Genomic DNA, 13,620 nt, shown 5'->3' with positions numbered 1-13,620 from the left:
TTTAATTCAGATAAATTCTGTTAATTTGGTACCTAACTTAAAAATGAATTCTGTCTGATTCGGCAGGAAAACCAGAATTTGTTCAAATTAAAACGAATTTAAATAATTCTATTCGGTTTAATTCTGATTAATTCGAAAATAATTCTCCAAGTTCTGGTTCTGAATCCAAATTAAACTGAATTAAAACGAATTTGAAATTTTTAAATCGGTTTTATTCTGTTTAATTCAAATTCAAATTTTCAATTCAGTTGAATTTTGTTTTGCAGAATTCGACAGAATATAACAGAATTAAAATTTTTAATTCGGTCAAACTCAGTTGTTTAATCAGTGTTCTTTTTTAATGTTTTTGCACTGATAGAAGTATTTATTTAAGCCAAATAAGATTGATTAATAGTTAATAAATGATTTATTAAATGAGATTAATTTGAGCCAAATAAGCTATTTCTTAATAGTTAATAAATGGCTTATTTGAATAGAAAGAAATGACACATGAAGTTAAGGTTATAACCTTGAATAGAATGAGTGTGATTGTTATGGAATCTCAGTGGAGAAAATTGATCGATTTTGATTTTAAATCTATATTCGATGAATTAATTATTTCTCAGGGTCCAATGTTTTGGTCAAAGGTGATGAAATTGACTGACTCCGAAGAGAATTTTATGTTCAAAGATCTAGCATCGCTAGTTTTTTTCATTAGTTTGCGGTTTTTCCGTAAGGTCGTGCGGTTTTCCGTCAGAACTGGCAACTCTGGCACTGCCAGTGAAAGAAGACTTCAATCAATCTCAATCTCAACCTAAATCTCGCGCGCGGCCGTGTTCCATCACGTAATTAATTCATACAATCCTGATTGATAAATAAGCGTCGCAGATTATATAAAATATGGAACAACCGAACAATTTAGAAAAATTTGAGCATCCATCCCTACACTGAGAAAAAAATTTTCTCCTAACAACTATACTTTAGTTATGACAAGAAAATGATTTGATTGCCCATTGCCAATCATATATTTGGTTGTTTTAACTAAATCTTTTGTAATCCACCAACGAAACAAATTATTAGAAACTATAAAATATTTAGTAAAGATTTATACGCGTTTAGTAGCAAGCATAAAATCAAATTGATAACCTGTAGAGTTTATAAAGGAGTCATAATGAAATGTATGAGTGATCATTATAAAGAATGAGTTATTAATAATAATTAAATATTATTTTGAAATGACAGAATATTTATTCAACAGTTCAATAAATGCATATTTGGAAAATTAATTTATTTCCTTCACAAGTACTTCTTTTCGTACTGACAAAAATTATTCAGGGATAATATTAATCTTAATCATTAATGTCATCATCGATAACACGTCCCGTAAATGCTTCAAGCTCGGAATATAAAAACTCCGAAATAAGTATCTTACCAGGGACACCACAAATGGTGGGCGCGATCTAGTGGCGAGCACAGAACTACTCCAGCTGCTGCTGCCTAACACCATAACTTTTAAATCAATAATCATTAGGTTTAAATATATATTTATTAACCCCGACCAAATATATATATTTATTCTAAATGAATATATTTTTTTGTGTCTAATTAACATTTATTAGAGTTAATATATTAATATTTTGCTTTAATATTTGGATTTGTTGGCACTAAAAAATAGTTAAGTTGTCTATTAAATAAATATTTTCTTAACTCTACCATATGATTTTATTATCTCAGAGAAAGAAATATTAATGTCAACCAAATGAAGTCTATTAAATCATTTGTTAAAAATGATAAAATAGATTATATTGACGTAATAAAATTTAGTTGTCTCAAATAATTTTTAGCTTAATATAATTTAACAAAACCAATTTAATTGTCCAAAGAGAAATTTTTTCTCAGTGTAGTAAAAATTTATTATAATATTTCATTTTTTCATATCTTTTGTATAATAATTTTTATCCTCAATTAACATTAATTGTGTGTATTATTTTCTTTAAAAAAATAAAATTAAACAGTCCTATAAAATATTTGTCATAACCTTACTTAATTAACTTCATGTGTCATTTCTTTCCATTCAAATAAGCCATTTATTAACAATTAAGAAATGGCTTTTTTGGCTCAAATAAATCTCATTTAATAAATCATTTATTAACTATTAATAAATATTTATTTGGCGCAAATAAATACTTCTATCAGTGTGTAAAGCGCTTAAGAGAATACCTGAATCCATTGGGAATTCCCTGATTAGCAACACAAACTTCATTTCCAATATATACACTGATCAGCATAGATTTACGGGTTTTCTTATCCTTCCTCGGTCTCTTTCTTTTTTTTTAACGATTTCTCCCGACGTTCTTTATTCTTCAGTTTCCAATAATTAATCTTCTGTAAATTTACGATCAACCCCAATTACCCGTTAATTAATTTTCATTCGAGCTAATTTATTTGCTCTACGTTTGTTACTTTTGTTTTTAATTATACCGGATATACTTTATCATTGACAGTGTCACCTTCTGGTTGTCGTTGCTTATTTTTACTTATTTCCAGTTTTGCCTTTCGTTCAGCTATTTTTTTTTTAAGTTCTTTATCTTCAATAACTTAATCTTTTTCCGAATTTTGATTGTTGTTGATATTGACTTTTTCATGATTATTTTAATTTAAGAACAAGCACTCTCCGCCCTGATTAAACAACTAAATTCGACCGAATTAAAAATTTTAATTCTGTTATATTCTGCCGAATTCTGCAAAACAAAATTCAACTGAATTGAAAATTTGAATTCGAATTAAACAGAATAAAACCGATTTAAAAATTTAAATTCGTTTTAATTCAGTTCAATTCGGATTCAGAACCAGAAATTGGAGAATTACTTTCGAATTAATCAAAATTAAACTGAATAGAATTATTTAAATTCGTTTTAATTTTGACGAATTCTGATTTTCCTGCCGAATTAGACGGAATTCATTTTTAAGTTAGGTACCGAATTAACAGAATTTATCTGAATTAAATAGAATTAAAAATTTAATTCTGTTTAATTCGATCGAATTCAGTTGTTTAATCAGGGCGTATATATAATGTGTTTTATTGTTGAAAGGATATTTATCTAAGCCTTACCCATACGAAAAAATGTATATCCAGGAATATATGCCAGCAAAATAGCATAGATACAACAATACTAAAGAAATAAGCCGGATATATACTATTTTGCCGGGATATATATTTTTTCGTGCGGGTATCAAATATTTATCTGAGTAATGTTTACAAAAACTCAATATTATTCGCAATTCGTAGTTTTACGTGTTTTAAAAATATTTCATCTTGATCAGGTATTTTTTTTATCGTTTCTTCCAGATATAGACAAAAGATAGCGAACTAAAACGAAATTCGGTCGGTCCGGAAATAACAGTCGAAATTATGCAGGATTCTTTATATATTCCTTATCAAATGCATGTTTATAATAAAAGTTAGAATTTCAACCAGCCTCGATAAATACGCGTGATGATAATTCAGCATCTTCTTTAAATCTATCAACTATTAATATTTTTTCAAAAACTCTTTGATTATTTTATTTAACGCCTTCTGTAAAGCGCCTTTAATGGAATGCATTTCACGTGAACTTGCTTCTGTTTTAAATTGGTTGATTTAATTTTACTGATTCACTCTTCGTATCATTATTATCGGTATTGTATTGGCTCGATTTTTCCACTCCCGCATTCGCAATACTGTGTAAACCACTACGCGATTATTGGTGATAGTGAGTGCAAAGAATGGATTGAGAATGAGAGAAAAAAAAAAGTTTAAAAGACAAAAACCTGCATGGATACATGCTTATGCTGGTAAGCGAAAGCTGTCGTATACAATACGTATAGACGGGGAGAGGAGGGTTCGAGTGGCATAGAAAGAAAAGTACTTTCCCAAAAGTTAGGGTGGTATATATATATAAATTTACTAGTTTAACTCTTGAAGAATAGATGGGCAACGGGTTCTTGAATTATACCCAAATCGACAACGCGTAACTCCTCTAATGCAATTATTTCTCACTCTTGTCTCAATTCCTGCGGGCACATTGCATCCATTTGTGTATTAAACTTTAATTTGATTTCCATGCCGATTAAATGGATTTTCATTTACAAGTGAATGACAAAGTTACGAGCATACTTACGAGGGGTTTTAAAATTTTATTTTTTTAACTTTAAATATTTTTTTCCACCGAAGCCTCTACACTGTTCTCACATTAATATTCATTCCGTCCATAGTCTACTAATTATTCCATAATTAATCCGTCTAATTAATTAACATATTTTATTAAAACATATAATTTTAATATTTCTTTTTTTCAAAAACGCTTAGGTAAAATTTTTTTATTTACATTTAAATTTGGTGATTCATTTTTTCCTCTCAGAGATATTGTAATTAAATTTGATAAGTATAAATATGCAAGGCTTTAAAGATAAGAAAAAAGTACACAGCTGATTTATTATTTTAATATCCATCTGAAAAGTAGGATAAAGAAAAGAAAAATTACGATAAAAAAAGTCCCTTACGTTTTCTGGCAATGGACTTTGTCTCGATTTGGAGAGTTACCAACAAACCAACGATTTGGGTTAACGTCGGGAAATCGTGTCGAGCTCACTGTATAAGTACACTGTGTTCTACTACAACATTGTACAAATTGTGCATATATATAAGCATGTATTGACACATAGGATGAAATAGAAAAGATTATGTATATATAACACAAAATAGAGAACAAAAAGTTGGCGTCTAGAACGCGCCAAGATCGATCCGCTCAATGTTCTATACATTTTTATACTTGTCCTAAAAAAATACTCGCGTATTGCCAATTTGCCAAACTAACATAACATTTATATATCTTTCTTTTCCCTTTTAGGGCACACTCGGGTCAAAAATAAAACTTGATTTAGACTTGGTTTATCAAGTCGAAATTTGGAGCCGTTTTTCACAATAAGACAAACTCGACTTTTTTTTACGGAGATATGAAATACATTGAGTTTTCGCCTTGGTTTTGACTTAACTGGCTTACTTAGTCACGATTTAAGACGAAAAAGTTGAAATCAAGTCGAAATTGACTTGGTTTAGACTTATTCGACTTAAATTTTAAGATGAAAAAGTCAAGATCAAGTCCAAAATGACTTGGTTTAGACTTATTCGACTTAAATTATAAGGCGAAAAAGTCAAAACTAAGATGAAATAATTTTGATTTATTAAGGCGAAAGTAAGACGAATGAAGAACTTTTTTTCGACGTGCACAGTCAAAAATATTGTGTTTAAATCAACACAATCTGTGTGTTAGAAACGGTCCACACAATATTTGTGTTATTTTTCAGCAAAGACTATTTGTGTTAAATTTCAACAGAAAATTTGTGTTAAAATTTCAACACTTTGTTTGTGTTGATTTTAAAGTAACACTTAATAAATGTTGATAATATCGATTTTTATACTAAGTAACACTTTTAAAGTGTTGAAGAGTAAATCGATTAAAAATTCTAAAGTAACACAAAGAAATGTGTTGATTTGACACAAAATAATCAACACAAAAATTTTAACCCGGACCGTTTTTAACACAGATACACAATGTTTTCTACTGTGTGGTTTAGCAAGTCAAAAGTAAGGTGAATGACTATTGTGCTCAAAGTAAAGACGAATAAGTTCAAACTAAGACCAAAAAACACGAATAAGTTGAAACTAAGATGCAAAAAGTTCAAAAAGTTAAAAAAAATTTAATTTAAATCGAAAAAGTCGAGATCTTATCGAAAAATCGTCGGCAAATCGATAACTTCAAGAGAAAATAAGGCGAAGCGAGCCTGAATCAAGTTTTATTTTTGACCCGGGCACATTTTTCTTAAGGTTTCGAATTCATTTAAAACCAGAAGTGTAAATATGTCTAAGAATATTTTGCGATTATAACATAATATATAATCTCATACACTGTAAAATATCGGAAGTGAATTCAGAGTGAATTTGAATTTTATTTGAATCCGAATTCGTTCCGTCAGAGTTCCGGAGTTTAAAAATAAATTACTCTGCATACTGTGTAAATAGAGAATTATTTTTCAGTGAAGTGATTTCGGAATGATGTAGATTTTATTTTAATCCGCATCCATTCTAACCCGGAGTTTGAATGTCAAAATAAACTTCTCTTTGGAGTGAGTTCAACTCCAAAGGAATTAAATAAACAACAAATCATCCGCTTCGCATTCATTCCGAATTTACTCTGGATTTATTCTATGTTTAGTCTGAAAATTTTTTTTCCAGTATACACTTTATGTCTTACTATTATTATTTTCTCAATAGAATAGTAAAATTTAACCGTATAATTTTTTCTATGTATACATTATAACCCTTAAAAGAGCGTAAAAAAATTATAAACAGTTATTTATTGTCCCGTGTGGATGATAAGCGTAACGTGATGTACCGTGATAATTTGGTACATGCAATATGGTATAATCATTGTTGGATGCATTGGATAGAATGGAGAGTGATAGAAGAAGGATGATGTTGATCAATATATTACCAGAGGAGAGCAAAGGGGCGAGGAGAATATTAAAGGGGTAGGAAGAGTAAAGAGAGCTTGACGATAATGTGTATAGTAGAGGTGAAAGTGAAACATGTTCATGCATCCAACCACGTACAGTGTAGCATATGTATATCTGTATATATATTTGCTAGGCTGAACGACAGGAAAATTTTATATACCGTTGTAGGAATTGCGAAAGGGTAAATTTGACAGATGCATCGCGAATATCAATCGATCAGGAGGGTATGCCTGAGGGAAGTTCATTGGAGGGCGGACACTCATGGGTGGTGATGTAGCAAGGTATAGTAGTTTCCATCAAATATACCCACGTATATTAACGAACGAGCTGTGTAATTTTACGAATTACAGTCATGTCATTTGATCAATATCACAAGTACTTTACTCTTTCATTTAAATTTCTGATTACTGTAATTAAAAATGTTTTTTTGTAACAAAAAAATTTGTTTTTAAATTATAAGGGAACTCAAGGGAAAATGAGGCACTGGGGTAGAAGGGAACACTATAAAATCCATGTGTTCAAAACAACATGAAATGGAGAAATTTTTATTTATGGTGACTAACAGAGGATGCCATAAGTTGGCCAGTCTTGACAGCACGGTTACAATTTGAAGCAAATATTTCGTTTTCAAATGTTTGTTATTTGGATTGTTTTGTAGAATTAAAGAAGACTAAAACAGGACAAACTTGTTGAGATAAAAAACAAACTTTTTTCAGTCAAAATTTAAATATGGTCGCACTGCTCGAGATAATCAACTTGTCCCATCATGCAGACTTCGTAAATGAAAGTTTTTCAACGACAAAAGTTTTTTTATCTTTAATACAGCCTCATTTTGCTCTGGGTTCCCCTACTATTAAGTTTGTGTTTACAAATATGATTTCATTTAAACAGATTATAAATTTTTTTTTTTTTTTTTTATCAAGCAATTACATATTTAGATTAAATTTTAATAAATTACAAACTTTATAAATAATTTTTTTTTAGTCATTTTTGTGTTGAAAGAAAGTTACTTTTATCCGACAACTTTTTTATAAGAGAAAATTTAATTTACAAATTTAGACTTCATATTTTTTTTTATTTTGAAAACAATTAATATCGTTGTAAATTGCTGTGAAAAGTTTTTATTCTGTTTACTAGAGTTTATAAGCTTTAATATACCACAAAATTATTCATATCCCGAGTCAAAACACAAATTCTGGTTGTCCTTAAAAGCCTCAATTCCTTTGATAATTTATTTGCCGCCCAGAAAGTAACTCTATTTTAGTACTAAAAATCCTCAATGAAAACTATGAAGTCTAAATGCGAATAATTTATCGATTTTAAATTATGACTAAGACCTCAAATCCTCAACGAATGAAAACTATACTTCGGACTTTGAAAAATTTTAGATAGAAAAGGGAGGGGAGAGAAAACGTCGAATGAGACTTTTGAGGTTCAAATGTGGATAAAATTATTCCTGTACGTTTTGAGTATTTTAAGGCTTTAATCCAGATTATGTTATTCCAGTTTAGTCCTCAAGGTGGTAAAATGGGTCGTAACTACAATCTTAAAATTCTAAATTGATCCTCAAAAACTTCATTAAGAACTTTGAGACGTAAATCCGAATTTGTTTTTTTTACTCGGGTATATTTATATATACATATAAAAATTTTTTTGTTAAGTTTTGGAAATTAATAATTAATACTGGGTCCAATAATCCAGTCATACATTTACTGCGCATTTTAACGCTCGGTAACTTATAACGTATTTGTTCGTACATAAAACCTATATATTATTAATATTACACAATATAAAAATCCCTGCGTCAGATTCATCTTTCTTTTTTTTTTCTCATCATGCTTGTTATATATATTACACTCGTGCTCTACTTCCCCTATCCAAAAAACCGATCAGCAATATTTCACACTTAACGCTTATTGGCCGGCGTTATATAGGAAAATATTATACACAAGAAGTGTGCTAAACTCATGAACACGTATATATATGTATTATAAGCACACAAGATCATTCTCGACTTATTAAACCCTACTATATATTTTTTTTCCTCAGGCGACAGAATATTTATTGCAATAAAAATCGAAAAAAAAATAAAAACTCAATAAAAAAAACAAGTATAAAATATTGAACTTACAATCCGTGACTAATTTCGATTCGTACTGCTCCATTATATTTTCCTGCGTTCGTTTTATTTTTTGTTCATTATTTTGAAGTATACCGAAAAATCAAAACATAACGACTCATTTGTTTTAGGTATTAAAAATTCCAAAAAAAATAATAAAATAAAAATATATACTTTCTATTTGGTCATAAAAATGAAATAAAATAAAACTCGGTCGTATTTTAGTTTTGAGTTTAATTTTATAAAATTTCCATGAATGCATCCAGTGTTTTTTCCAGACTACAGCATCAGTTTTCAGAGAGAGTATCGGGTGACAAGTGTAGCAGTCTAGCAGTAAATTGTAGCCTGAAATTCTAAATACACGGAAAAAAATGATGCTCAAAATTTTAATAGTTTGTAGTTTATTTTTGACTTAAAATTAGTATATTTGTATACTAATATCAAACCAGGATCATTATATATTACAAAATGGCTATTATTTATATTCAAATTTGATACACATAGAAGAGCAAAATTTGTAATTTCGTATATTTAAATTAATATGAAAAAGAATCGATAAATTCGTATCTACAGTTATTTATTACTATTCAAATAAACATAGAAAAATTTAAAAAATTTACCACTTATTCGATTTATGTCTATAATAAATTAATTTATAATAACGAATAAATAACATTTTATATTAATTATTAGTCAATGGGATAGAATTTATAAAATAAGAATTAAAAGTTTTCGGTATTTTTATGAGCAAACAAATCAGTATCTAGTATACTAATTTTTCATTTTATTATTTACCACCTATTCGATTTATGTATAGTGTAAATTAATTTATAATGATGAATAAATGATATTTTAAGCTAATAATTGATCAGTGATATCGACTTTATAAAATAAAAGTTAGTAACTTTTTCAATTTTTCGGTTGGAAAAATCAGTATCTAAGATAGCAATTCTTAATTTGACCAATCATTACTTTTTAATAGATATATGCCATAAATTAATTAGTTTTCACTAATAAGTCACGTATTTATATACCTAAAAGTAATATAATTTACTTACTTTTTGAAATAATTTATAGTAGTTTTTAGAAATCTACAAAAATTAGTAAACTACTTTGCATTAAGTACATAATAGTACTAATTATTGATAACAGATTCCACTTTTTACTATTATTTATTAATTTTTAATATTCTGTTTTTTTCCATGTATATATACATATATATATGGATATATAAATTTTAAAAAAATATATATTAAGTCAGTGTTGTAAGTCTATTTAATATTATCTTTATGTATGTCCATCGTCCCTAAAGTGCTTTGGAATTTTTCCCTGTTCTAATTTACAGCCCGTCAAACCAACGTACACCCCTATCACTCAGACACTCATATTGTGGAAAATGTATGCATAATTCATGAGTTAAAGGTCCTTCGATTGGGTTATACGCAAGAGTACAGTACAATGTACAATGCCTTGGTCCTACCCTCCAATAACTTAGATATTTTTAACCCCTTTCTATTGAATTCTCAATTATACAATTTCTCGAAACAAAAACCCAGAGTTGTTTATAAACTTTATTTTCAATTTAATAAATTAAAAAATTAAAAACAAAAAAAATTACATACTCTAGACTCTACCTACACCCTGCGTACACAATATTATATATGAATAAGTTTTTAAGCCCAGAAACTGCACGATAAACTCATAAGACTCGTGAACAACTTTTTTACCAGCACACCCGTCGACGTCCAGTCGACGTCATGGCGCCAGAAAGTCGTTAAGGTCAACGAATTTCCACTTCTGTACACCCTCGACGTCCTTTTCCATCTATCGCTGTGTTGGAATGCTTTGATTGTGTGAGTTAGAGTTTGAATTGGAAAAAAGACAGCTTGATAATAATGAAAACACGTCATACCTTCAATATTGAACTTACGTCATATTATTTAATGCTTATTTATATATTTTTTCTTCATATTATTTAACAACAAACCGTGAAAACTTTTTAGAGTATATATGGATTAAATTTGGAGTGAATGCGGAGTTCAAGAGATATCGTCGTAAGAAAAATACTCAAAGAGCTTGAAAATGTATTCACAACAATTTTTTCGAGCTCAAGGAGCTCGGAAACAGCGGGAAGTTTTGGGGTTGGCCCACAGAGTCAACCGATAGACCAATTTTTTAAATCTAATTTTCTCGGAGTTGAATTCACTCCAAAGGGGAGTTTATTTTAACATTAAAACCCGGATATAAAACTGATCATATACTTCGAATACTCTCAATGTAAATGTATATATTATATGAACTTATCAGAAAAATCTAAACCTATAAATACTAAAATCTAAATATTAAAATCTCATCAATAAAGTTATTAATGATCGCATATGTCAAAATTAATATTTTATATTGTTAATTTTTAAATTGTTTAAATTTTTTCAAGTTACCTATTATAAAGATTATAAAGATTGTAAAGATTGTGAGAAATTTGTATTGTACACTACGTATTTTATAATCATGGTATGTAATTGTATTTTGCCATCTGGCCATCAGGCTTTGGCATAAAATAAATGATCTAAAATCTAAATTTAAATCGGAGTGGATGGGCATAAAAATAAAATCTACATCCTTCCAAATTACTCCGTTGAAAAAAAAGTCCCTATTTACTCCGTATGCAGAGCGATTTTTTTCAAAACTCCAGAACTCCGAGTGACAGATTAAATTCGGATTGAAATAAAAATCTACCTGCACTCCCAATTTATCAACATGCATTTGCATTATATTTTATTTCATCAATATTATTATCACTGCTAGTGCTTTGAGTATAGACTAACGTACTTGAATTTGCTAACAGTATTAAAGTTAACAGTCGATGAAAATAAACGTTGACAACATCACATCGGAACGACGATAATTGCTAGCTCTCACCCGTTGTCTACGTCGTCTTTGTTTGTCAGTTCTTGGCATAATAACAACATGATAATTGTTCGTACGAGTTGAATTGGATGCTTCTGTCATGTTTTATTTATTTAAATAATAAACTTACCATTTATTTGTTTTAAATCAATTACAATTGCCGAGAGACAAGTAATAACAATACAACAAAATATATACACCATACGATTGTTTATTTTCGTATCATCAATTTTAATAACAGCCAAAGCTATCTCATGTAATTAAAAAAAAAAAAAAAAACTATTATAATTAAGTTAATGAAAATAAATGTTTAAATGCAGATGGAAAATAATGATTTGTATTCTTGTGTTAATTGGATCCGTGATTTTCGAGTAGAGGGAAAAGATAAAATAAGGATGTTAAGGTTTGAATATGTGTGTGTGTGTGTGTGTGTGTGGATGATACAGTGAACGAGATGTATTAGTGTGACCCAAAGCTAATATAGCTAGACCAAGGATACAACCAGTACAGGATGAATGAGAATAAGAGGAATATTTAGAGGTACATAAATATATACAGCATAGATATAGATTGTACATATATGTGAATGCATGTAATATACGAATAAGGTGATAGTGGGTATAGAGAAGTCCATAGAGTATTGACGCACTCATGGGTAAATCGAGCGCGTAATTTAGTAAGAGTGAGAAAGGCATATGCCACGCGACAAATATAATTCGACGCATCAATCTGTGGTCGAGGGTTTCTCTACCCCCTATTTAAACCCCTTTCACTATTTTACCTAGTTGTTTGATGCAAACCCGACTCTACTCTTTCCCTAACGCTATAGTAATATACTACAAATACATTTTCACTTCCATATATATGTATATATGGAAGTATAGATAGATAGATGTATATATGCATTAAATATACATATATATGTATATTTATTTACATTGTGGACATGGGTATCCTTTTTTCTAGCCCTCTGGAGTTTAGATACCCCGGGTAAAATTCAGGAAAACTAACGGGGTGCGGTTGCATTTCAACCGGAAGTGATACGTATACCCAGTACAGTAGAGTCAGTCTGTGAGCTGTGTCTCATGAAAATGTTTCCGCAAAAAACGTGACAGGATTATATCACGTACGCTGTATAAAATCCGATTTGTCAGGAAGGTACGTACCCTTTTGAAATAAAAAAATAAAAAAAATATCATGTCCTGAATAAAAATGAAATTTACATGTTTGTAGATTTAAATAAAAAAGTTAAATAAACTATGAGTTGAAATTTAATTTTATTTATGGCTTTTAAATGGAAAAAAATACGTTAAAATATTGAAATTAAATTAGTCGAAAAAAACACGACTCGAACAACAAATGTAATAAATTTTAATCAAATATAAATTTTCATGGTAAACTTTTTAAGTAAAATATATTTATTTTAGTAACGTAACGAATTTTCATTTATATGATAATACTTAAGTAATTTGTTAATTAATTGACGTATTGTAATTAACAGTTATTGATATTAAAAGATATTGGAGTCGGGATGATGATAAATTAATTAAGATGTCTTGTTCTCCGCCTCTCTATTTATCTATCTCTCAAAATATTCAATGAGACAGCGGTAGTACAGGTCCCATAGTAAATGCAATTAATCGTCGTCGTCGTTGTCCAATAGATGTTGTCCAAATCGTCGTCATCGCCACAAGTGAAGCGCACACGCAAGGAACGTCCCCTTGGGATTGTCTCATCGACCCTTGTGTCACAAGAATAGAACACTAGGCCTTTGTGTGATGCCGGCAATATGTACGAATACGAATTATAATAATCCAAAGGCATGTTTTATTTTTAAATTTCAAATTTATTTTATTTTTTCGTTTATAAATGTTTAAAAAAAGAGACTGCGACACGATAGTACGTCTCAAAAATTTTGGTAATCATTTTTTAACTTCCCGCTAAGAAAATTGGAAATTTTCAAAAATTTGGGAAGTTATTGGTTTCGGTCCGATTTTCGAAAATCAAATTTCTAAGAGATCTTGACGTTTTGAGGTTCTAGGAAGCTATTTTGACTAATT

This window comes from Microplitis mediator, chromosome 6 (genome assembly GCF_029852145.1).
Source record: "Microplitis mediator isolate UGA2020A chromosome 6, iyMicMedi2.1, whole genome shotgun sequence".
NCBI classification, from domain to species: Eukaryota; Metazoa; Arthropoda; class Insecta; order Hymenoptera; family Braconidae; genus Microplitis; species Microplitis mediator.
Note: the sequence above shows the minus strand (reverse complement) of the source record.